A 26,020-nucleotide genomic window follows, 5' to 3' on the forward strand; every position below is an offset into this window, starting at 1 on the left:
TTCTAAAACATAAAGATCTCTGTGAGGTCAAAGAAGCAGAATGCTGATACTTATAAGAGAGCTCTATAGAGCTAAAGTCCAAGAGGGATGAAAAAAATAGCAGTTGACCATGATTCAGTTCACCAGACTCTTATGGAACCCTTACTGGATCAAAGGTGTGATATGATATTAGGAATTAGGGGTATAGAAATGTCTAATGCAAATTCCTTTATACTCAGTGACAATATTGGTGAGGTTAATAATAGGCTTACCTGCTAACCAGTATTGATCATTTCCCATATTCTGGGCCCTCTTCTAAGGACTCCACGTATATTTTCCCATTGGCATTTTTTCTCACAACACTATGAAGTAAGTTCTATTCGTCTCCAATTAAAAAAAAAAAAGGAAATTGAAATTCAAGGCAACAGTGACTCAGAGCCAGTGGGCAAAATACTTGTAGACAGCGACCGATGTAAAAGACAGTGTTAGTGAAGTATTTGCTAAATCCCTCTGTAGGATTGAAAGAATAGGAATGATTTATCAGGACATGTCAGGGAAGGCCTCATAGATGAAGCAGGCAGCATTTGGTCTGGGCCTGCTGGGATGAGAAAGGTACTGCTACCTGGAGACTGGGGTAATGGAAGGCCATGAGTACATTACAGAGATGTCAAAACGCAGTTGAGTGCTTAACTGCTGGAGCTATAGAATCTGCTAGTGCTCAAAGTTGGGATCCCATCGTGATAGGTACCAGTTCTATGACCCTATAAGCAAGGTCTTAGCCCCAGTTCCCCATCGGGCTGTATTAAGAATTAAGTAAACCTTGCATGTGAAGCCCAGTACCTGGTGCATGGGAATCACTGATTTTTTTTTTTTTCCAGCTGTTACTCCTTCCAATTTGGGAACAGTAAGTATAGTAAGCATATCACCAAAGAAGTCTGGTGTGATAGAAGTCTGTAAAAAGTAATCTGAGATAAGTTCATTGTAAGTGGTGAATGCGAAAAGCTTGGACTCTGTTTCAGATTCACATAAAGGGGAATGAGTGCACAGGGGAGGAGATCCTAGGAAGCTGTGGTTTTAAGATGAACTCAAAAGGGCACCTCAAAGTGTTAAATCTTATTTTTTATCATTATTATTAAGTAAAGTTCATGGCTAAATAAAACAAAACCTCATTAAGAGTCAAAAAAGCTCCCTGACAGAGGTCTTCTGTAGAAGGTCTCAAAGTAATGGTGATATTTTTAGAAAGAGCACCCTCCAATTTATTTTTGGAAATATCACTCAAGCAACAATGGGGAGAATGGATGAAGGGAGGTGAAACTTGGGTCAGGGGGTCATTTTGAATGTTTTTGGAATCAAGCAAGTAGTGAACCCCTGAACAAGGAGTTGCAGACAATTTTAGAAGACGAGGGCGAATGGACAAGCACTGGGTCAAAAAGAAAAAAAAAAAAAAAAAAAAATATATATATATATATATATATATATATATATATATATATATACACATATATATGTATATATGGCAGAACCAAAACTGAAAATTAGAAAAATAAAATTCAGACACTGGTTTTGATAAAAATTAATCCAGAATTTCCAAAAGTTATGAAGTTATCCAAAACAACCCTTAGGGCAACTGGATTTACTCCAGAAGACCTGCACATCATTCAGGGCCTAAAGTTGGTGACATTGGTGGCAAGTCTGAGAATGTTAAGACCTCCTATCCCAGGGTGCTGTTGGTGACTTTGCTGCAATATATCTCATACAGCTAAGAAGACAGAAAAATAGGCATTAGAATGTCAGAGTCAAGTATCAGAGACTGGCATTCAGGAAAGATGATGGGGGGTAACCAATTAAGACTTCCTGCATAGTACATCATATTCTTTTACATGACAGCAGAAAAGTCTATCTCTGAAGCTTCATAATCCTGTGTTTTCCATGGAAGCATTTAAGGAAACAATTCTTCCCAACAGACCGCGCTGAGTACCCCTGTGCAAATGATTGTACTGTAGGCCATGTGGGTGATTTCAAGAACAAAGTCCCAGCCTCTTAGCTACATGGTTTCTAGCCCTGAATTGTCCAATATGATAACTACTAGACACGTCCAAATCCAAATTGAGATGTGCTATAAATGTAAAAGTCACTCCAGAATTCACAGATGTACAATGAAAAAAAACAAAGGAAGTATCTTATTAATGTTTTTATTTGCAGTGCATTGAAATAATAGTGTATTGGATATATTGAGTTAAAATATACTGTTAAAATTGATTTATCCTATTTCTTCTTTGCTTTTCTAATGTGGCTACTTGAAAAACATTGCACCTGGCTTTCATTTGTGGCTCATTATATTTCTATTGGATGGTGCTGCTCTAGACTCTGGCCAATTAGACTTCCCGCTGCCCCCTAGTGTAATTGGCATTTCAATGGCTTCATGTCTCACCCCATGCTCATTTGTCAAAACCTACCTATTCCTGAAACCCATGTGAAAGGACATTGCTTCAATTTATTATTTTCTGAAGTCTCTAACTACATATGATATTCTTGAACTTCTCTCTTGAACTTCTAGAGGAATTTATTTGTCCTTATAATGTATTTATCATAGCTCTTTATGTTTTTGTTCTAATTTATTTTACCAGAATATAAATTCTTTGAAGGCAATCGTGTATATAACACATTTTTATGATCCACAGAGACTAGCACAGTGCTTAAGTTTTCTTTCTTCTGAATTTAAGTCATTCAAGAACCCTATAATCTATTATGGAGTCGTGATGCTTCCTGGATCCCAGAAATTCTGATACATAAAGGGAAGAAACTTATCCCTTTGTTTCTGCTTTTGTGATATGATAGCTACTAATGTAGACTGTCAGCAGCTTTGTACGGCATGGGGCGGGGGGGGGGGGGGAAGGATGGGAAAAAAAGAGTTCCTAAGAATAGGGAAGCTTAGACTTGGAACAGAGAGACTTGGAACTTCTCTAAAAGAAAAGCTAATAAAATGTGTATCCATGTACAAAACATGAAAGACAGAGACAGACGGACAAAGGTCAAAAAATGCTGATTTGTTGTTTTTGCTAGGGAATAGCACACAGTCCAATTGGTCATATTTCAGATGTACTACTCAAAGTAGGCTAACTCCTGTAACATGTAACCTTCAACTTTCAATGGCTTGATGAAATAAAAGCCTAACATTATTTTTCCTGTACAGTACAATCCAATGTGGAGAATCAGAAGTTGAAGGGATGCTTGCTCTACATAGTCATTCAAGGTCCTAGACTCCCTTCATTTTGTGTCTTCTCCCTCTGTTAGGTCACAGGAGAACTTGCCATCCAGCTAGTGCAAGAGGAAAAAGAGAGATTGGGAAGTTGATTAATGGGTCAGTTCTGGAAGTGTCATGTGTCACTTTTATTTACATCTTATTGAACCAAACCTAGTCATATGGCCACATCCCACTTTAAAGGAAGGGTAGGAAATGCAGCCTAGATGTGGGTTAAAGAGGAGATCAAGTGTGTTGGTCAATACTGGAGTCTCCAGCACAATAGAGCACATGTAGGATAGGGCTTTGATCATTTGTTCTTTCATTCATTCCTTTAAGACAGATTTCTCAACCTTGACATTCTTGGGCTGGACAACCCTTTGCTATACAGGGTTATTCTCTGCCTTGTAGGAAATTAACCAGCATCTTGGCCTCTACCTTAATGTGCCAGCACCACTGCCTCCCACCCCAGTCACGTCAATAAGAAATGTCTTCAAATATTTCCATTTGCCCTGGGGGTAGTGCTGGAGGGGATCACCCCTGGTTTGATGTCATATTCCTTTATTCAGTATTTTCCGAATGTCATGAAATATCTCCTATTTGTTAGGGTGGTAGAATTACAGAATTCTTTATTTAATGACATCAGGAGGTTTTTGGTTGTTGTTGTTTTTTTTTTTCCTTCCTGATCCTTTATACACAGCTGTCCCTCAAGCATCACAGCAAGGAGAAACCAACTGTAGACAACAGGTCTAATCTCAATTTTCAGCCCATTTATTTGCCTGCATGTAATATTTATCTCCACTTTCATCTCTCTGGATCTCCTGTCTCATATTCAATCACTGGCCTCTAGATTATCTTCTATTTTTAAATCCCTTTAGTCATCTCATCCTGGAATATTGAGTTCACCTTCTCACAACTCTTAAATCTACATGCTTAGTCCAAGATAATCTTTCTCCTATTCTCTAACAGAGAATAGGAATCGTACAGGAACTAAAAGCATCATATGTACACCAAGTACGTAAAAAAAAAAAAAAAATGGCACTCATGTTGTCATTTCCACATCCTGTGCCCTTGGTAGACATTGCTAATCAGCCTTGATACTCTTCCCCCCTGAGCCTGGAGTCCGCCACTGAATCAAGGAAGTATTTGAAACAGTCACTATTGATTGAACAGGGTTGTAACAAGAGATTAAAATGATTCGGTCTCTGAGTTCTGGTCCCACTCCTTCATTTCAGAGAAAAGGAAACTGAGAACCAGATTATGAAATGGATTGCTCAGGCCACATAGAATTTTGACATTTTGGCCTTTTGTTTCTTCTCTCGTTCCTGTGGTAAGAATTAACAACGAGGCTTGCCCAAGTCCTGTGGAAATGAAGCCTTGAAAAAGGTTGCTAAAAGCAGGACAGTTGCTTAGGAGTGTGTTAGGATGAACTTGAGTTCAGGCAGATTCTTTTTTCTCTGCTTTTTTGAACAACAAAGTACACTCTAGTATATTGAGCAGAGATTGGAGGGGTATAATTACCCCCACCACGCTGGTTTTTTAAGAGATCAAAGAAAAAGGAAGATTCTGAATACTAACTAAATGCCTGAATATAAAATTCAAGAAAAATGCCACATGAAAATAGGGTTAACTGCAGGAGAATTCGCCAAGGGTGAATGTGATATGTGTATTTGAATGATAGGATTTGAGATTCAATGTTAGGCAGAGTCTTTTTAGGGAAAAAAAAAAAAAGCATCAGTGTCTGGTGGGAAATCAGAGGCTGTTTATGCTTTATCATTTGTATACAATAAAGTACATTGGGAAGAAAAATTGACCCTGGTTCATTTTCTCATCTGAGTTTTATTTCTCTACTTTCAGCTTTCCTGGCCAAGGCTCATACCATCCATGTTTATGTGAAATGGGCCAGTGCGCCCATCTTGCCTTTCGATAATTATAGGTCTCCCCAGGAAAATGGCTTTACAGAGGGATTTTATACAGGTTTTAAAGATTTTATTATGAAGGATTCAGCTCTTCCACAATTATTAGTTTTAGAAGGTGCTTTGTAGCCGCTGCTGGTAGAACAGATATTGATCCCTTTACAATGGGAAGCCTAACTCTCATATACCCACGTGAGTGCTGTACTTTGGCATCTTTTAAACTGATATAAGAATGCAGTGAAGCAAAATGATCATTTTCCTTGTTGGAAGGCCTTGTATCCCCACTAATGATGACAGAATAAACTTAGACCTGTGGGCAATAGTAACCACAAATTTCACTTTGGTTTTAGCAGTTACACTGGAGGCTGTAATGAACTTCACACAGTTGCATGGCGTTTGCTCAAGAGGCAATTGCTAAACTTGTTAAATAGACAACATTCTAAGTATCTTTTCACTCAGTCATCTCCTCTCCATCATCTCTGCCTTAGCTACCACCTCCTTTGGTGACTCAGCTTCCCAGTGGTTATCTCTTTGGCTTGTTTGCTTCCCTGTTGTAATTATTTAGTGCCAGGATCTCCCTTGCTATAGGAGTGAATCCAAACTGTACCATATGTATTCCAAACCCCTGGCACTCTGGTTCATATATATTTTGTGTCTTAACTTTCTCTCACATGAACCTCATGAACCAGGCTAACAAATTAACAAACATAGCATATCTCATTTGGCAGAATAAAACAATTTATGGTGTGTATTTCAATGCAGCTATATGGTCCAAAAAATGGCATGGAAGTTTTAGAGCCAGCCTGATTACATCTATATCTATATCATCTATATCATCTATATCATCTATATCATCTATATCATCTATATCTATATCTATATCTATATCTATCTACATCTATATTTTTAATTTTTTTGTTTCTTCACTTGGTGAATGGCCTTGAGAAAATCATTTAACTTATCAGAATCATACATCCTAAAATGAGCATAACGGTGAAGAGAAACAGATGTAAGGGGCCAGATGCAGTGGCTGGCGTATCACTGGTATGCCATTAAAAAAGGGAACTATATTTCCTGGACAGTGCTGGAGCCCAGGCAAAGGTAGGGGGATGCCACAGGGCTGGAAGAGTATTGGCAGAAGGTAGGGGCTTAGGCTGGAGGTGATGGAGACCACTGAAGATTTTTGAACACCAGAGCAACATGGTCAGAGAAATACATGGTCAGATGGCTCTGAAAGACAGGATAGGGGAGGGACAAGATGGAGATTTGGAGACCAGTTAGAGGCTGTTATAATCCAGGTAAGAGTTAACAAGGGGACTGAGGTGTTTATCATGGAAATAAAAGAAAAGTCCAGATGTGAGAAAGACTGCAGCTGTTCTAAGGGAATGAACATTTAGTCAATTATTACTATGTGGGGAACACTGTACTTTTTGTTAATTATCGCTGTGTTCTGGCTTGTAAGCCCAGTAATTATTTTGATGTTTAGACAAGAAAAGTTTCTCTCATCCAAAGCAAATTTTGTTAGCAAATATGGTCAGGTGACTTTTCTATGGCCACCCTACAGTCGATGTTGGAACCAAGATTAGAATGTAGATTGGTTCAAAAAATAGAACTACCCTATGATCCAGCAATCAAACTACTGAGTATTTAACCCAACAAATACAAAAACACCAATTCAAAGGGATATATACACCCCTACATTTATTGCAGCATTATTTCCAATAGCCAAACTATTACTCAGCCATAAAAAAGTATGAAATCTTAACCATTTGCAATGACATGGAAAGAGCTAGAAAGTATAATGCTGAGCGAAGTAAATAATTCAGAGAAGACAAATGCCATACGATTTCATTTATATGTGGAATTTAAGAAACAAAACAAATGGGCAAAGGAAAAATAAAAGAGAGAGAGAGATACAGACCAAGAAACAGACTCCTTAACTATAGAGAACAAACTGATGATCCCATCACCAGAGGGGAGGTGGGTGTGGGAATGAGTGAAATAGGGGATAAGGATTAAAGAGGGCACTTGTAATGATGAAAAAATAAAATAAAATAAAATAAAATAAAATAAAATAAAATAAAATAAAATAAAATAATAAAATAATTGAAAAAATATAGGTTGACCTGGATCCAAAGTTTATGTACTTTCCATGTGTGTGTTCTATCACGCTGCCTTCTGGAAAGGCATGTGCTAGGGTACTTTGCTTTGCTAGGGAAGGTGTGATCAGAGCATAAAGTTCATGGAAGAAAGTGATGAGAGATGAAGCCATACATATAGACAAGGATTAGGTCCCAGGAAGCCTAGTGTGCCAGATGGTGGAGTCAGACCCTGTGGGTAATGTGGAATGCTTAAAGAGTTTGTGAAGTTAAGAAACAAGAACATGGGAAAGAATGGAGGCAGGGAGATAGGTTAGGGATTCTTACAAAAATTCAGGCAAGAAAACTAAGGAAACTTGAACTCAGTCAAGGCGGTGGGAGTGGAAGTGTATTTATTGATATAGAAGATATTGGCTATGTATTGCCAATGAGTAAAAACAAGTTTCTAAATAATGTGAATCCCACTTTGCATTCCGAAGATAAATAGATATGTCTGTATCTTTATATGGATCTTGCTCACTCTCTTTCTCCCTCTGTGTGTGTGTGTGGGGGGGGGGGTGTCTGTCTGTCTGTCCTTGTAATGTCTTCATAGATAATCCTGGAGTGAGAGGGTGGCTGGCATTTTTTCCTGCTCTTTTTGATTCTAGTTAATACATTTTAAGTAATTCCTATATCAGGAACTATGCTAAAAGCTTTATGGCCCTTTGCTTATTTAATAACGATACTAGATGAGGTGGATACTAATATGAAATCAAGTTTTATGGAAAGTAAGCAGTTTGCCTAGCTTTGTTGAATGAATGAACGCAGACTGTGTGTATTTTAGTGGTAGGGGGAGAACCCCCAAAATACCAGCATGCGTCTGTGGATTGATCTTTTAACCATTACATAATATTTTATAATTCATCTATTAGTTTATTTGAGGCAAAATACAGCTTGAACAACATGGGTCCACTTACATGTGGATTTTTTCCCAAAAAATACATTATAGTACTCTAAATGTATTTTTTCTTCCTTGTGATTTTCTAAGAAACATTTTCTTTTCTCAAGCTTATGCTATTGTTTTTTTTTAAGAAAATTTTTAAGGGGTATTTATTTTTCACAGAGAGAGAGAGACACTGAGCGCAAGCAGGGGAGGGGCAGAGAGACAGGGAGACACAGAATCTGAAGCAGGCTCTGGGCTCTGAACTGTCAGCATAGAACCCAACGTGGCACTTGAACGCACAGATCGTGAGATCATGACCTGAGTTGGATGCTGAAGTTGGATGCTTAACTGACTTGAGCCACCCAGGCGCCCCTTGAGCTTACTTTATTATAAGAATGCAGCATATAATACAGATAACATGTGTGTTAATTGACTATTGATGTTGTTGGTAAATCTTCTGGTCAACAGTAGTCTATTAGTAAAGTTTTGGGGGAGTCAAAAGTTATATGTGGATTTTCTACTATGTGGGGTTTGGAGGCCCCACCCCGTACTGTGCAGGAGTCAACTGTAAAATACATTGTATGTATTTGAAAACTGATTTAATAAGGTATAAAGTAGTTGTTACAGGGCGCCTGGGTGGCTCAGTCGGTTAAGTGTCTGACTTCAACCCAGGTCATGATCTCACGGTGGGTGAGTTCTAGTCCCACGTCGGGCTCTGTGCTGTCAGCTAGGAGCCTGGAGCCTGCTTCAGATTCTGTGTCTCCCTCCCTCTCTCTCAATCTCTCTCTCTCTCTCTCTCTCTCTCTGCCCCTCCCTTGCTTGCATTCACTCTCTCTCTCAAAAATAAATATAAATAAACATTAAAAAATTTTTGAAAAATATTTGTTACAAATAATATAGTTATCCAGCTCTCACTCATTCATAGAAAAAAATGACCATTTTGTCTATTTTTAAACTTTTATTATAAAAGAAATGCATGCATACGGTAAAAATATAAATCATTTAAATAATATAATAATAAAAAAGAGTCTCCCTGAAAAGTCAGCTTCACATTTACACACCAAAGAATACCACTGTGGATTGCTTATATGTGTGTATGCGTGTATGAATCTTTCCAGAAATGTTGAAAGCACAAGCAAGCATATGTATATATCCTTTATTTAATTTGTTAAAAACAGATGAGGTCATACTATATACACTGTTTGAAACATTGATCTTGTTTTTCTCTAAATGTGGATTAAAGATCCTTCTGTAATTGCACATAAGAAAGTCCTCAATCTTTTTGTAGACTGTAAAAAACAAAACAAATGAAGAAACACAAAGCAGAAACAGACCCATAAACACAGAGAACAAACTGGTGGTTGCCAGAGGGATGGGGAGTGGGGGAGGGATGGGCAAAATGGGTAAAGGGGAGTAGGAGATACAGGCTTCCAGTTATGGACTGAAGTCATGGAGATAAAGGTACAGCATAGGGAATATTGTCAATGGTATTGTAATAGCATCATATGGTGACTGATGGTAGCTACACTCCTGGTGAGCACAGCATAACCTACAGACTTGTCCAATCACTGCGTTATACACCTGAAACTAATGCAACACTGTGTATCAGCTGTGCTTCAATTAAAAAAATAAAGTCTCAGTTTTTTAAATGGAATAAAGAATTGCATGAGTATACCTTACTTAATTTGATTCATCTTTTATGGACATTAGGAAAGTTCTTACATATACATGACCAACAGTATCTAGGGATAAATTATTAGAAATTAAATTGCTGGCTAAAAGAACCTGTACATATTTAATTTTAATTGAGGTGGCCAAATTGACTCTCTCTCTCTTTCTCTCTCTCTCTATATATCTATCTCTATCTATCTATCTATGTCTATATATATCTCTCTCTAGAGATAGAGATAGATAGATATAGATATAGATATAGATATATCAGAAAATATATATATATATCCACAATTTATATATATCGGCAATATATGTATATATGGAAATATATATGCTGATATATACATATATATGTATATATCAGTGGTACATGATAATGTCTTTTTCCCCTTATACTTACTTGCTAACACATTTGCTCTTTGGCAAAATGATAAATAAAAATGGTGTCTACTTATTATTTTAATTTTTTTCCTTTAATTATGAGAAATTTTGGCCATCTTATATACATGTTCACTGGCTATTTGTGTGTGTCTGTGCATGAGTGAAATTTTCTATGAACGACGTTTTTATGTCCTTTCCAGCTTCTCATTGGGCAATAGTTATTTTTTTCTTACTGATTGGTAACGGTTCGTTAAATATTAAGGGGATTAACTATTTTCCCTGTGTTGCATATAAAATTCTCATGACTTATGTTTATATTTTGGCTATGTCTCTAAATGTTACACAAAGTATTTACGTATGTATAGTTAATAGTCTATATGTTGGTAGTTTGTGGTTTTAGGCCAAGTATATTAAGACCGTCCCAACTCAAGACTTTCTTTGATATTTTTCTCGTTATGTTTTCCACTTCATCTTGGATCTTTGTTCCATCTAGAATTTATTTTGGTGTGAAAAAAAGATGGGGATTTAGCTTCTACTGTGCTACTCACTCTAAATGGCTAGCCTGTTGTCCCAGAAAATCTATTTAATAAGCCATCTTTCCCTCACATTTGAAACACTGTAATAATGCATTTGTTCAATGTACATTTGGGCCCATTTGGAAAATTTTTATTATGTTCCATTAATTTGTTAGTATTTTCTTGCTACAATGGCACATAGTTTTTACTACTATTTCCTTGTAATACATTTTAGTATCTGATGGGACTTGGCCCCTCTCATGTTCTCTTGTTCAAAATGGTTCTCGCAATTTCCTCATGCTTATTTTCCAGATGGATTTTGGAATGACATATTCAAGTTCTAAGGTGAAATATTATATTAATATATTTGTTGGGGTTACCATGAATATTTAGATTAATATAATTGACTTTTTAAGCCATTTACACCTTCTTCTACAAGAATAAAGTAGGTCTTTTTATTCACTATTGTATTCTTTTATGGTTATCAGTAGAGGTTTACAGGCTTTTTTTTTTTCATACATGCCTTGTACATATCTTATGTTTATTTCTAGGAAATTAATCCTTATTATTACTTTTATAAATGAGATATGTTCATATGTTAAATTTATATTAATATAATATATAAGCATTATTGAATTTTGTATTAACAATTCTAACCAATTATCTTATGGTCCTCTTCTAATAATTTAAGTAATTTCTCTGTTTTTAATGATAGAGTCATTTCATTTGATGATAATTTTCTATTTTTCCTTTTACATATTTTTCTTTTCTAAAAATTTTTTTTAATGTTTTTTAATTTATTTTGAGACAGAGAGAGACAGAGCATGAGCAGGGGAGGGGCAGAGAGAGGGAAACACAGAATCTGAAGCAGGCTCCAGGCTCTGAACTGTCAGCACAGGGACTGAGTGGGGCTTGAACTCACGGACTGTGAGATCATGACCTGAGCTGAAGTCGGATGCCCCAACCAACTGAGCCACCCAGGCGCCCCTATATTCTTTTCTAAATGCAATGGCTAATACAACCAGAGCAATATTAAATAATAGATGACATGGTACGTCCCTTCCTTGTTCTTTATTGTAATGAAAAAGCTTTCATTACTTCAAAATATTAACATTTTGTTTGACATAGGGCTAAGGGAGTATCTATCTATTTCATACTTTATTAAGTACCAAAAAAAAATCAGGTATAGACAAATCTGATCATTTTTCTGTTTTGGTATTTATTGAGATAACCACATGCTGAGTGTTCCCCTTGATTTAGTAAAATATTGACTACTGTTAATTCATACTTAATCTCGAATAGTTCTTTCCTTCCTAGGTGAAGAAAAAATCTATTTGGTTATAATGTGTTAACGTGTTAATTCATGTGAAGATGGGCTCTATTTGCTAGAAGTTTAGGGTTTTAAAATCAGCATTCAGAGGGGCGCCTTAGTGGCTCAGTTGGTTAAGCCGCTGACTTGGTCTCAGGTATGATCTCGTGGTCCGTGAGCTCGAGCCCCACATTGGGCTCTGGCTGACAGCTCAGAGCCTGGAGCCCGCTTTGGATTCTGTGTCTCCCTTCCCCACTCGCGCTCAGTCTCTCTCTGCCTTTCAAAAATGAATAAATGTTAAAAAAAATTTTTTTTAATCAGTATTCAGAGATGGGATGTGTCTGCATTTTCCTATTTTGTCCTAATTATCTGATTTTGGAATCAATATTGTCTTTTTCCAGTCACTTCCCCCTGCTCAACATACATAAACACACATACACTCTTTAAAGTAGATAGTCAATGGGGGCACCTGGGTAGCGTCCAACTTCGGCTCAGGTTGTGATCTCACGGTCCGTGAGTTCAAGCCCCGCGTTGGGCTCTGTGCTGACAGCTCAGAGCCTGGAGCGGGCTTCAGACTCTGTTTCTCCCTCTCTCTCTGCCCCCTCCCCTACTTGTACTCTGACTCTCTCTCTCTCTCAAAAATAAATAAACATTAAAAAAAATTTTTTTTAATAAAGTAGATAATGGATGGTCTAATTTTTCCTGCAAACAACTGTCTTTCATTTTATTTATTCTACTGTGTTTCTGTTTTCAAAATCATTAATTTTGATTTTTACTTATTAATTCCCACCTTTTTCCTTCCTTTTATTTTATGTTGCATTTCCTAACCTTTTTAGTTGGATAATTAATTCATTTATTTTCATGCTTTTTGAATATAGCAATGTGTATGCATCTATGAATAGTTCCTTGAGCATAATTATGACTTTATTACATAAGGCCCTATCTATGGTATTTTCATCACTGCTATTTTTAAAATATTCAGCGTTTTTAGCTGTGCTTTTCTCTTTGTTCTAGGGGTCATTCAAAGAGGGTGGAATCAGTGAGGATTCTGATTTTGTCCCTGTCCTTACAAACCCATTATGACTTTACTGTGATCAGAAAATATGATCTTTTAAACTGTTTAGACCTTCTTTAAAAAAAATTTTTTTTTAAATGTTTGTTTATTTTTGAGAGAGAGACAGACAAAAGGACTGTGAGTAGGGGAGGAGCAGAGAGGGAGAAGGAGGCACAGAATCAGAAGCAGGCTCCAGGCTCTGAGCTGTCAGCTCAGAGCTCGATGTGGGACTCAGACCCATGAACCATGGGATCATGACCTGCGCTGAAGTCAGATGCTCAGCTGACTGAGCCACCCGGGTGGCTCAACTGTTTAGACCTTCTTATATAAGAATAAGGAACATCTTTTTATTTACTCTAATCTTCTTTTATGATTATGAGTAAAGTTTTATAGTTTTTTTTTCATATAGGCCTTGTATCTGTCTTGTTATTTCTAGGAAATTAATCTTTATCATTACTTTTATAACGGATATTTTCTTACTTTAAATTTATATTAACATAACATAATTATAAGTATTACTGAACTTTACTAATAATTCTGACTAATCATCTTATACATTATCTTCTAATAATTTAAGCCATTTCTCTGAGGTTTTGTTTTTTCATTTCTCTGAGTTTTTAATGATAAAATGACTTTTCCAATTTCTACCTTTGATCAATTATTGAAGTTTTAATAGTAAAGAAATACAAGACTGAAATACATCAATGTCCAATGGGCTCTTGTAAACAATAGGTGTTTACTATCCTCTGATATAGAATTAATATCTGCCTCATGGGTTTAGTTATTTAAGTAATTCTTTATCTCTTTTCTTCTACTTGAAGTGTCTTTCTTAAGCTGAGAGTTCATTTAAAAAGCTGTGTCGGGGTGCCTGGATGGCTCAGTCGGTTGAGCTTCCGACTTCGGCTCAGGTTATGATCTCACGGTTTGTGAGTTCAAGTCCCGCATCTGGCTCTGTGCTGACAGCTCAGAGCCTGGAGCCTGCTTCAGAATCTGTGTCTCCCTCTCTCTCTTTCTCTAAACCTCCCCCAATCATGCCCTGTCTCTGTCTCTCTCAAGAATAAATAAACATTAAAAAAATTGTTTAAGTTCTGTCAATGTTGTTTTTTGTAATTTTGACATTTTCTACATTTTTTCCCTTAATATCGATGCTGTGGTATTAGGGACGTAACAAGTGATGATTTTAAGATCCCCATCGTTGTATCATTAGTAAACCCCCTTCTTTATCTTATTTCGTTCTTTTTCCCCCCTGGTTTTGATTTTATTTTATGCTTGCAACTTAATTCCCGGTATGTTTTTGTTTGAATAGTATGTCTTCATTCGGTACTGTCATCTTTCAAAGGGACTTGTTCAAACTGCTTCTAACTTCGTGTTGTTTTATGAATCAATACAGTGGTCTTCTTGAATAATCCGTGGGTTCAGCCCATTGTAATTAAATAGTATGTGTGGGTTTTATTTCAGTTCTGTCATTTTATCTTATGTTAATTTCTTAGTTTTGTGCCCATTAGATTTTCTACAGTTTGCTTTTGGACATGCCCTTCTTTGATTCATCTTGTGTCTCTCATTTTCCTCTGAGAAGTTGGAAGATTCTTTGGAAAGAGTTTTTAAAACACCCTATTGGTTATATTTATAGTTAGTAATAATATGCCTAAATATGTTTTTCTCCACTTAACAAGTAGAAGTAATATTTTTGGAATCCTCCCACCGTGGTGGAAAATAAGAAAAATTAGCTCCGTGTATGCACACACAGACACACGTCTTTACACCTCCCATGTTTCCACTTCAATTTTTTGTTAGTTTCATGTTCATATATATTTTCATGGCTTAGAGGAGCTACATTTTGCACTGCAACCAAAATTCTCACAATTCTTTAAACTTAGTTCTACATTAAAATAAAGTGAGTGCATAAGAACTTTGCTTCTATAGTTCTTCCTTTCTATGCATTTTATTTTGCTTCGTTTCTTGGTTGACTGGATTGTATAACCATGCCTTTTTTTCAAGAAAGGCTCATGGGTGACATTTCCTCTGAGTTCTACCGTGTATAAAAATGGCTTTCGGGTGCATTTATGCTTGAACACCAATTTGGCATGGTATGAAATTCTTGGGTCACATTTCCCTTGCCTTGGACCAGAGTAGACATTGCTTGTATGCATTGCTTCGCTGTCTGCCAGCAGTGAATGTTGTCTAGACAGAAACAGAAGCCAGAGTGTTCCTCATTCCCTTCTCTTTAGGGGATCCTGTCTGTGTGTTCAAGTGCCTTCAGGAGGCATTCTTTATCTTTGAAAATTAAGAACCTATATGGCTGTGTCTCACAGTTGATATGCTTTTGCTTGTCTGGCTTTGTTAATCCACTCTCCCAAGACCAGTTGTGCCCTTTCACTTGATACATGTAGGTGTTTCTTTAATTCAATATGTTTTCTGTCACATTACTATAAGCATATCGGTGTGTTTTTTGGTCTAATATGTTCTCCTTTTAGGGAACATTCATCATCCATATGTTTTCTCTCCTCTAGAATGTGTCACTACATTTTTCTTTCTGATCACTTTTAGTCCTTATTCTTTTTCATGTTATTTTATATTATTTCTCTAAACCTAAATGCTTCGGTGTTCAGTGAAGTCTTAACTCTCTCTCTTTTTTACTTCTCATGATAATTTAATTTCTATAATGAAGTTGTAATTATTTGTCTGTTATTTTATTTGTTATATCTAATTATTTGTTATATCCTCTTCCCTGAGTTCATTCCTCTCTTTAGTGATTGATGTCTCTGTTTCTGCAAGAAGAAGTCTCTTGTGTTTCCCTGGAATCCCTCTATGATTATGGTGCTCTAGGTGATGATTTAGAGCTGTTTATCTTTACGCAGCTAATTGTGCCATGTGAAAGATTACAGAGCTGATCTAGCAGCAGACCTGTGTTTCAAAGAGGTATACAGGAGATGAGTTCAGACGAGACCACGGCAAAGGCCTGGTTGCAGTGCCTTAGGAATAGAGTCAGGGCAGAATTTTCAACCAGCTGATCTTCCAGACTTCTAGTGCAGGAGGATTTTCTGTAGCCTAACTCTGTAATCGCTCATCCAGTCATCATGGGGAAAATCATCTCTCCCTACATCATCACCTTACCAGCTACCCCCGACACCCCTGCCTAGAGCAAATACTGTGTATTCCATGGGGGATCTGTGAACCATGGCTGAATCTTCTCATTGTGACCCCAGAATAGTTGAAGCTGTGGAAGGATGCCTACCTTTTAGAATAGCTGCTACAAAAAGCTGGCAATACCAAATGCTGGTAAGAATATACAGCAGCAGGAGCTCTCTTTTGTTGCTGTTAAGAATACCAATGGAAAAAGCCACTTTGGAAGACAATTGGCAGTTTCTGACAAACCAAATACAGTCTTACCATGCCATCGAACATTTGCACACCTAGGTTTTTTCTCCAGTGGTTTGAAAACACATGTCCAGTTAAAATCTGCATGTGGGGGCACCTGGGTGGCTCAGTCAGTTAAGCGTCCAACTTCGGCTCAGGTCATGATCTCATGGTTCATGAGTTGGAGCCCCACGTCAGGCTCTGTGCTGACAACTCAGAGCCTGGAGCCCACTTCACATTCTGTGTCTCCCTCTCTCTCTGCCCCTCCCCTGCTCATGCTCTATCTCTGTCTCTCAAAAATAAATAAACGTTAAAAAAAATCTGCATGTGAATGTTTACAGCAGCTGTATTACAATCACCAGAAACATTTTAGATGTCCTTCAATAGGTCAATGCGACAAATCAATAGGGGAGTATATAAACAAATTGTGGTATATCAATAAAATGGAATACTTATTTATTTATTAAAGTTTATGTATTTATTGTGAGAGAGATAGAGACACAAAGAGAGTGAGCGGGGGAGGGGCAGAGAGAGAGAGAGAGAGAGAGAGAGAGGGGATCCCAAGCGGACTTCACACTGTAAGTGTGGAGCCTGACATTGGGCTTGAACCCATAAACCATGAGATCATGACCTGAGCCCAAACCAAGAGTTGGACGCTTAACCAACTGAGTCACCCTGGCACCCCAAAATGGAGCATTTAAAAGAAATAAGCTATATGGGAGTGTGGGGGGGGGGGATGGGTGAAGGGGATGAAGAGTACACCGAATATGTTGAGCACTGAATCCTGTATAGAATTGTTGAATCACTATATTGTACACCTGAAACTAATAAAACATGGTATGCTATACTACAATTAATTTTTTAAAAAAGAAATAAGCTACTAAGCCATCAGAGACACAGATAACCCTTAAGTACATACTGCTAAATGAAAAATCCAGTCTCAAAAGGCTACATACTGTATGATTTCAAGTATGTGCCATTCTGGAAAAGGTAAGACTATTGAGTCAACGAGGCGGAGACTGAAAGAGGGAGGGTTGAGTAGGTAAAGCACAGGGGATTTTTAGAAAGATGGGTCTATTCTGTATTATATTGTAATGGTGGATACATGACATTTTGCATTAGTAACACCCACGGAGCTTTATAGCACGAAGAGCAAATCGTAATATATGCAAACTAAAAAAAATTTCAGAGGTTGCGGGATCCCAGCAAGGAATGTACATCATGGCAAGAGAATCTAACTGTATCACAAATGTACGAAACGCCCTCAATGTCAGTGGTGGTGGGGAGGGAAATGCCGACCTAAGTCACTTTGAAATAAATAGTGTCTGTAAGACAAAAAGCAAAAAAAAACTGCATATCAACACCATACTCTAGTTGATAAAGTTGGTTCCCATGGGTATACAGGTTAACAATTCTGATATTTCCATCTAGTGAGAACAGACTCTGGACATACTGAGGCTCCATTTCAGCTCTGCTTCCAGAAAAGAAGCCACAGTGTTCTCATACTCCATTTCCTCTTCCTGGGCATACAGTAAGACTTCAGTAGGCTATAGCCATGTGGCTCTATCTGGGAAATAAAAGATGGGCTAAAGGGATGCACAGCACAGCCAGGCCCGGCTCCTAAAATCTTCAGCCACGTCCAGGTCCTCCCTTTCTTCTTCTATAGAGACCTGCAGAGAACACATCTTTAGGATACATACATTACAGGAAGAAGGGAGTCCAGATTTTCAAGTTACCACCTAGAGGGGAGCCTCCGAGGAGAACCACCCAATCCACATTGGAATATCATGTGAGAGATAAATAGAATTGTTACACTGTTATGACGCTGAAATTTGGGGATCATTATAGTCAGTGCAATCTTCCTAAGTGGTCATTCATCAGGGCATCATTCTGTCGATATTAAATATCTGAGCTCAGATTTGGGCTTTGGACAGTTAGGGTAGGAGAGAGAGAAAATATTACTAACATTTGCTTCACTGGACTCAAGGAGGGACGTGGACTCAAGGACGACTATGCCTTGTTTAAAATGGCACTCTTTGCTTCCAGAAAGGCCTAGTGATGCCTGTATTAAATATAAGCTCACGTGCACCATCTGCGTTGCATGCTTAGAGCTGTGAGGATCATGGAGGGGAAGATGTTACTCATTAGAAATTATATTACTCAGCCATCAAAAAGAATAAAATCTTGCCCTTTGCAACAACATGGCTGGAGCTAGACCGCATTATGCTAAGTGAAATAAGTCAATCAGAGAAAGACAAATCCCATATGATTTCACTCATATATGGAATTTAAGAAACAAAATAGATGAACATGTGGGAAGGGGGTGGAGAGAAGAGAGGGAAACAAACCATAAGAGACTCTCAACTACAGAGAACAAACCGAGGGTTGATGGAGGAGGGTGGGTGAGGGGATGGGCTAAATGGGTGATGCGTATTAAGAAGGGCACTTGTGGGGCACCTGGGTGGCTCAGTCAGTTAAGCATCTGACTTCAGCTCAGGTCATGATGTCCGGTTTGTGAGTTCGAGCCCTGCGTCAGGCTCTCTGCTGACAGCTCCGAGCCTGGAGCCTGCTTCACGTTCTGTGTCTCCCTCTCTCTCTGCCCCTCCCCCACCTCATGCTCTGTCTTGTCTCTCTCTTTCAAAAATAAATAAACATTAAAAATTAAAAAAAAAAAGGGCACTTGTGATGAGCACTGGGTGTTTTATGTAAGTGATGAATTACTAAATTCTCTTCCTGAAACCAATATTGCACTGTATGGAAACTAACTAAAATTTAAACAAAAAATAATTTAAAAAAGAAATATATTAATAAAAAGAAAATTTTCTGAGGTATTATAAACACTTTTTCTCGTTTTTTCTCCTCCTCAGCTATCTATGTTGATCATTTTACAGAAAACTGAGGTTTAGAGAGGTTAAGCACAAAGCCCAAAGTCATACATTTAATCAGTAGCAGAAGCTGGGCTCAAAATTCAAAATGTCCAACCACTAATCCCGTATTCATTCTATACAATGCACTTTCTCTGAGCCTAGAAATACACGTCAGGCTCAAGGAGCATTATCTGGTCAATCCAAATCCGTGTTTATCTCAAGAATCAAAGATTGAATTTCAAGAATGACCAGCAAACGCTAAGGACTCCTTAGAGTCCCGAGTCACTGGGTAGATAGATATTTGAGACAGCCAGGATGCAGTCTGGCACGTAGGTTTGTGACAGACAGTGCCACATGGGACTCAGGGCAAGGGGCTTTGCCTTGTCTGGGTGGGTCTGAACATTACCTCTATCATGTATCAGCTCTGGAGACCTGAGCACTTTTAATACCCCTGAGCATCCATCTGTGATTATTGGTAGCAAAAAAAAAAAAAAAGTAAATTCTGCCTAGAAAATGCATGGAAAATTACCAAGCACGAATGAGATCTTCAATACGCCTGCAGTAACTGTGGTGGTACCCAGTCGCCGTTGGTGGAGTGTTCTTGGAGGTAGTTAGGTTATAGCTTGTACGCCATTGAGAAGTCACGTGGTCTATTGTGCTATGCGTGAACTGCCTCTGTTTGACCCTGACGCTTGAGCTCCTGGGGAACACACACAAAGGCAGCTTACCTTCCTCACCTACCACAATCTTGCCCACAGAATAATAGATGATTTCGGATACAAAATAAGGAGCAGTCTTGACTCACTTCATAGTCTAAACTGATTTCAGGATCAAGTCACTTCCAACATGGCATAAAGATAAATTTTGGCCTTCGTGTCAGCCGGCTTCTCGCTCTCCCCACCGAGTCTTTTTATTCAAGGATGCTGGATGTGATTTAACTCTATTCCATACAAACTATTTGGGGGGAAAGATCTGGTAAATATTAGGAAATGTTGATTTACGTTCTTATGTTGATGATAAAAGTAAGAGTTCATTACAGAAAATACTTACAAATATGAAGTTGAAAATAAAAATCACCTGTAATCCTCCCCAACCATAAACAAGCTCTTTCATTTTAAGATGCTTTCATTGTATTTTTAATGCAGACACACATATGTTTATGTGTAGGTACAATATGTTTGTAATATATTTAGCATTATGGGGGAGAGTATCCCGTGAATATTTTAGAAAGATATATAAGCCTTAAGTTTACAGATTAGCAAACGAAAGAAAACATTCGCCAAACAGAATATTATTCTTTGAAGAACCGGTCTTTACCTTCAATGAGCAAACACAACAGAAAGTGCTTCTTGTGGCCCTTCTGGAATCCCTTGGAGGTGTTCGGAAACACTGCCTCTAAACAGGGGAAACTTCTCACCCTGCAGTCTTATTTCCACTGCTGATTTATTTAGGAAATCTTTTTACTTCTGGAGAACACAAAGTTATGTTTTAGTCTGGCCTGAATTACTGGAGCCTGAATTAATGCGATTTGCTTGTATTTAATTCAGCTTCTTTAAGCACGTGTTCCTCCTGGTAAAATCACCTCGGGACGCGAGAACAAAACGGTAACAATTCAAATATGCAACAGCAGAACACCAGCTCTGAGCAGACCTTAAGAAATCGATGAGACGCCATTAAGGTTTTAAATCTTGCCTCGTAGCCAGGAGGTGAGTGGATTGTGTTTCAGCACGGATAAGCAATTCCGGGGCACAGGCTTGCCACAGAAAGTACCCCACAGGCTCTGGGTCTCTGGGGGTGCAATTCGGGCTCTGTCAGCAAGAGCCTTGCAGCAAAAGGTGCTAAGGCAGGCTGCAAGGCAGGCCGACCACGAATCTGAATGGCACTAGAGTTTGGTATAGACTGAGCCCCGGCCAGCGGTCAGTGGAACGTCTGGTCCGAGATACCATTGTTGGTGAGGGATCAGACAGCTGCCAGATCACAAGTGGGTGTTGGGAATAATTGGGGGGTGGAGCAAAACGAGGCAAATGGAGGCCAGAGAGAGGAAGAGGAGGTGATGGGAAGGCAGAAGAGCAAGTGTGTTTGCAGGGCACGTAAGAGGTGACCGACCTGGAAATGGACCACTTCCTCACCAGCGCCCTCCTTTATCCTGCAAATTTCTTGAGACTCGTACTTGCGCTCTTTGTGAGTATGCCCCACTTCCTAATACTATAAGTAAATCCTCTGAGGCAAAGGCTTAGTTGTTGTCAGATCCTCAGAAAATAGAACAACATCTAATACATAGCCAATGCTTAACAAACGTTCATTCCATCAACAGGTGAAGGAATGAAACCACTTTATTAGTCCGCCAAAAGAGGGAAAGGCGAAATAGGCCCGCGAAGCGGGGACATAGCCAGGTCTGAATAACTGGAGGCACTCTGATGGGAGGTGAAGCGATTTGTACACAAAGGTTTATGCTTATCTTACGTATCAGGTACAGGCTTTGGGAAACAGTCCTGGGTCTGAAGGGAGGAGAGTTGTTTTCCTTAAATAGATGATGTTAAGTTCAATGAAGGTTACTTAAGACTTTTTGCATTTTAAATATCTGCAGTGCCTGACACTGCTGAGACCTTGAGAGTTATAAGTCAACAATAAGAAGCACAGCGTTTGCCATGAAGTCAATGTAGAATGATACCAGGGGATGTGTCCTGGGCTCTAGGACCACTGGGGATTCGAGTCCTGAGAGCATCACTCCCTTCTCACAACATGCAAGACACTTGCTTTCTCCTGGCACTGATTCAGGCACGAGGACATCCATTAACTAGAAGCAAGCTCCAGGCCCCTCTTTACCTCTTTAATTTCCCTTCACATGGAAGTAGAGGGCGTTTCAACGGTTGTTAGGAAGGGCGAGTGCCCTTTCTTCTCTGAAATCTGTCTCCTTGTAAAGTAGTTCACTGCTCTTCTCCCCAATAGACCATACGCTTGGGATGGAAGCTTTATTTTCAAGGAGAGAGACCTCTGGTTTTCCAGTGCGCTCTGTGTCTGGGTGGGTATACTTGTAATTCTGGGGTGTGCTATCAGGGAGCCCAGCATGATGCACACCTGAGCCTCTCCTTTATCCGTGTGCTGGTGATATTTAGATTTTTCAACTGCTTAACCACTCTGAATCTCGAGTGGTTTAGCATGCAGGTGACATTGGTCCCCCTAAGACATTGTCAAAGGAAGGTACATGTCCTTATGAAGCCTAGCATCCCTCATTCATGCAATAGATATGCCAATGCAAGTGCCCTCTGAAGTGTGATAAGGAGTGAAGCAGATGATGGGTGGAGAAGTGGATGGTTGTTTCAGGGCTGCCCAAGACCACTCTGAATCTCCATGATTCACTAGAAAAAGTCACAGGACTCAGAAGGTGTCATACTCACTGTTATAGCTTATTACAGGAAAAGGACACAGATTAAAATCAGCAAAGGGAAAAAGTAAGTAGAGTGAGGTCCAAGAAAGCCAAATGCAAGCTTCCAGTTGTCTGCTCCCTGTGGAGTTGCATGGATACATTTAATTCTCTCAGCAATGATGGGTGACAACACATGTGATGTGTTGCCACCCAGGGAAAATCACTCAAGCTTGGTGTCCAAGGTTTTTATTGGGGTCAGTTATGTGGGGATGCAGTGTCTATGTGACTGATCTCAGCTACTCTGACTTTATATCCTTAGAGCAAAACAGGCATTCATGGTAAATCACATTTGTTAGCGTGGACTATCTGGTGAAATGGGTACAATATGGCTCCAGATCCCTAGGTATACATGAACACTCTCACCAGGTAGAATTCCAGAAGCTCAGGTCTCATCTCCTAGGAGTTGGCCAAGAGCCAGTCTTAAAGATGGCTTTTTTTTTTTTTTTTTTTTTTTTACAACGTGAATGGTTTGAGCAAGCCAGTTCTGCTAAGTCAATCCTTGCTTGCATAATGGTCAATCCCACAGTACTGAACTCATCTATAAAGTTAGGTTTCTTAATGTGATGGTAAAGAACCCAAAAGAATGAGCTCTATCTTTCACATAGAAGACTGATACACTAAAGAATGTTATGAGAGTTTATTGACTGGAGAGGATCCACCATTTCCTTTTGAGGCAGTGAGGCATTTAAGTACAGGACAAAGCACATAGTAGGCACTCAAGATTTGCTAGACAAAAGAAGAAACGAATGATTTTAATAACATGAGCATGGGCATTAGAGCTGATGTGAATCCTTCTCTTCCAAAGCCCCAAAGCCAAAGATGTTTTCTAAGACTCAGTTTCTTCTTCTGTAAAATGAGGATGACTACGCCTGACTTTCTTTCAAAGTGTTTTAGAGAATTAGAAATGTGACCTTCAGCTTGGTGCCAGGCATATAAGTAATAAAATGGTCCTGCTTCATGAGGCACAGTCAGAAGTCAGTCCATTATAGGGAGGCCTACTGTTTACCTATGACTTTATCCCTCATGTATTGAACTGGCAATAAAACAAATGAGGGATCAAGTGAGATTTATTCCAGGGATGCAAGGATGATTTGGTACCACAAATCAGCCAATGGGATATACTGCATTAGCAAAATGAAGGATAAAAATAATATGATGATCTCAATAGATACAAAAAAGTCACTTAATAAAATTCAACATTCATTTGTGATAAAAGCTCTCAACAAAGTAGGTATAGAGGAAAAGTATCTCAACATAATAAAGACCATATAGAACAAGCCCACAGCTAACATCACACTCAACAGTGAAAAACTGAAAGCCTTTCCTCTAAGGTCGTGAACAAGACAAGGATGCATGCTCTTACCACTTTTATTTAACATGGCATTGGAAGTCATAGCCAGAGTAGTTAGGCAAGAAAAAGAAATAAAAGGCATTCAAATTGGAAAAGAAGTAAAACTAGGCCTATTTTCAGATAACAATATTATATAGAGAAAACCCTAAAGATCCCATCAAATAGCTGTTATAATTAGTAGACAAATTCAGTAGTTATAGGGTACAAAATCAATACACAAAAATCTGTTGTATTTCTATACATTAATAATAAACTATCAGAGAAATGAAGAAAACAGTTATATTTACAATTGCATCAAAAATAATAAAATACCTAGGAATAAATTTAGCAAAGGAGGTAAAAGATCTGTGTATAGAAAACTGTAAGACACTAAAGAAAGAAATTAAAGACTACACAAATAAATGGAAAGACATTCTGTGCTCATGGATTAGAAGAACCAATATTTTTAAATTGTCCATATCATCCACAGAAAGCTACAGATTCAATGTCATCCCTATCATGGTATTTTTCAAAGAAATAGAACAAAAAATCCTCAAATTTATACGGAAGCACAGATAAACCCTGAATAGCCAACGCAATCTTGAGAAAGAACAAAGCTGGGGGTATCACACTCCCTGATTCCAAACTATATTTCCAAGTTAGAATAATTAAAATAACCTGATATTGGCATAATAACAAACCTATAGATCAATGGAAGCAAATAGCCGAGAAATGAACCCAGATTAGTTTAGACTAATTTACAACAAAAAGCCAAGAATATACAATGGAGAAAGAACACTGTCTTAAAAAATAGTGTTGGGAAAACTGGGTAAATCACATGCAAAAGAATAAAACCACTGTCTTATACCATACATGAAAATTAACTCAAAATGGATTAAAGACTTGTAAGACCTGAAATCATCCACAAAACTTCTAGAAGAAAACACAGGCGGTAAGTTCCTTGACCCGGGTCTTAGAGAAGAATTTTTTAACGTGTCACCCAAAGTTAAAGCAACAAAAATAAAAATAAATAAGTGGGAATACATCATACTAAAAAGCTTCCACACAGCAAAGGAAATGATTAACAAAACGAAAAGGCAACCTCCTAAATGGTATAAAATGTTTGCAAATCATGTATCTGATAAAGGGCTTATATTCAACACATAGAAGGATTCGTACAACTCAATAGCAAAAAGAAAATAGTATCACAAAATGGGTTGAAGATCTGAATAGGTATTTTTCCAAGGAAGCCATACAGATGGACATCAGGTACATGAAAATGTGCTCAACATCACTAATCATTAGGGAAATGCAAATCAAAACCACAGTGAAGTATCACCTCACACCTGTTAGAATGGCAAGTATCAAAAAGACAAGAGATACAAGTGATGGCAAGGATGTGGAAAAAAAGAGACTCTTTGTACACTGTTGGTTGGGATATAAATTGATTCAGCCACTACGGAAAACAGGACTGAGGTTCCCCAAACAGTTAAAAATGGAACTATCATATGATTCATCGATTCCACTTCTGGGTATTTATCTAAAGAAAAACCACTCAAAAAGACATATGTACCCATGTTCATTGAAGAATTATTCACTATAGCCACGATATGGAAACAACCTAAGTGTCCATCACAGATGAATGAATAAAGACACTGTGATACGCACCACACACACACACACACACACACACACACACACACACACACACACGATGGGATATTTTTCGGTCATAAAAATGAAATCTTGCCATTTGTGACAATATGGATGGACCTTGAGAGCATTACACTAAGTGAAATCAATCAGAGAAAGACAGATAACGAATAACCTCCATAATATGTGGAATGTTAAACAAATACATACACAAACAAAAACAGAAAAAAAAAATAAACAGCAACCAAAAACCAAACTCAGACACAGAGAACAGCTCAGTGGTTGCCAGAAGTAGG

The 26,020-nt window shown here is 38.3% G+C and overlaps 1 long non-coding RNA gene across 1 annotated transcript; it reads left to right on the forward strand.

The window, feature by feature from the left end:
- The first annotated feature begins 65 nt into the window (after nucleotides 1–65).
- Nucleotides 66–18,672, forward strand: LOC123592874. Its single transcript, XR_006709988.1, has 3 exons — nucleotides 66–155; nucleotides 17,879–17,978; nucleotides 18,114–18,672. It is a non-coding gene; the product is annotated as an uncharacterized LOC123592874 (long non-coding RNA).
- The last annotated feature ends 7,348 nt before the right edge of the window (nucleotides 18,673–26,020 follow it).

Source organism: Leopardus geoffroyi, chromosome D4 (assembly GCF_018350155.1).
Source record: "Leopardus geoffroyi isolate Oge1 chromosome D4, O.geoffroyi_Oge1_pat1.0, whole genome shotgun sequence".
NCBI lineage: Eukaryota > Metazoa > Chordata > Mammalia > Carnivora > Felidae > Leopardus > Leopardus geoffroyi.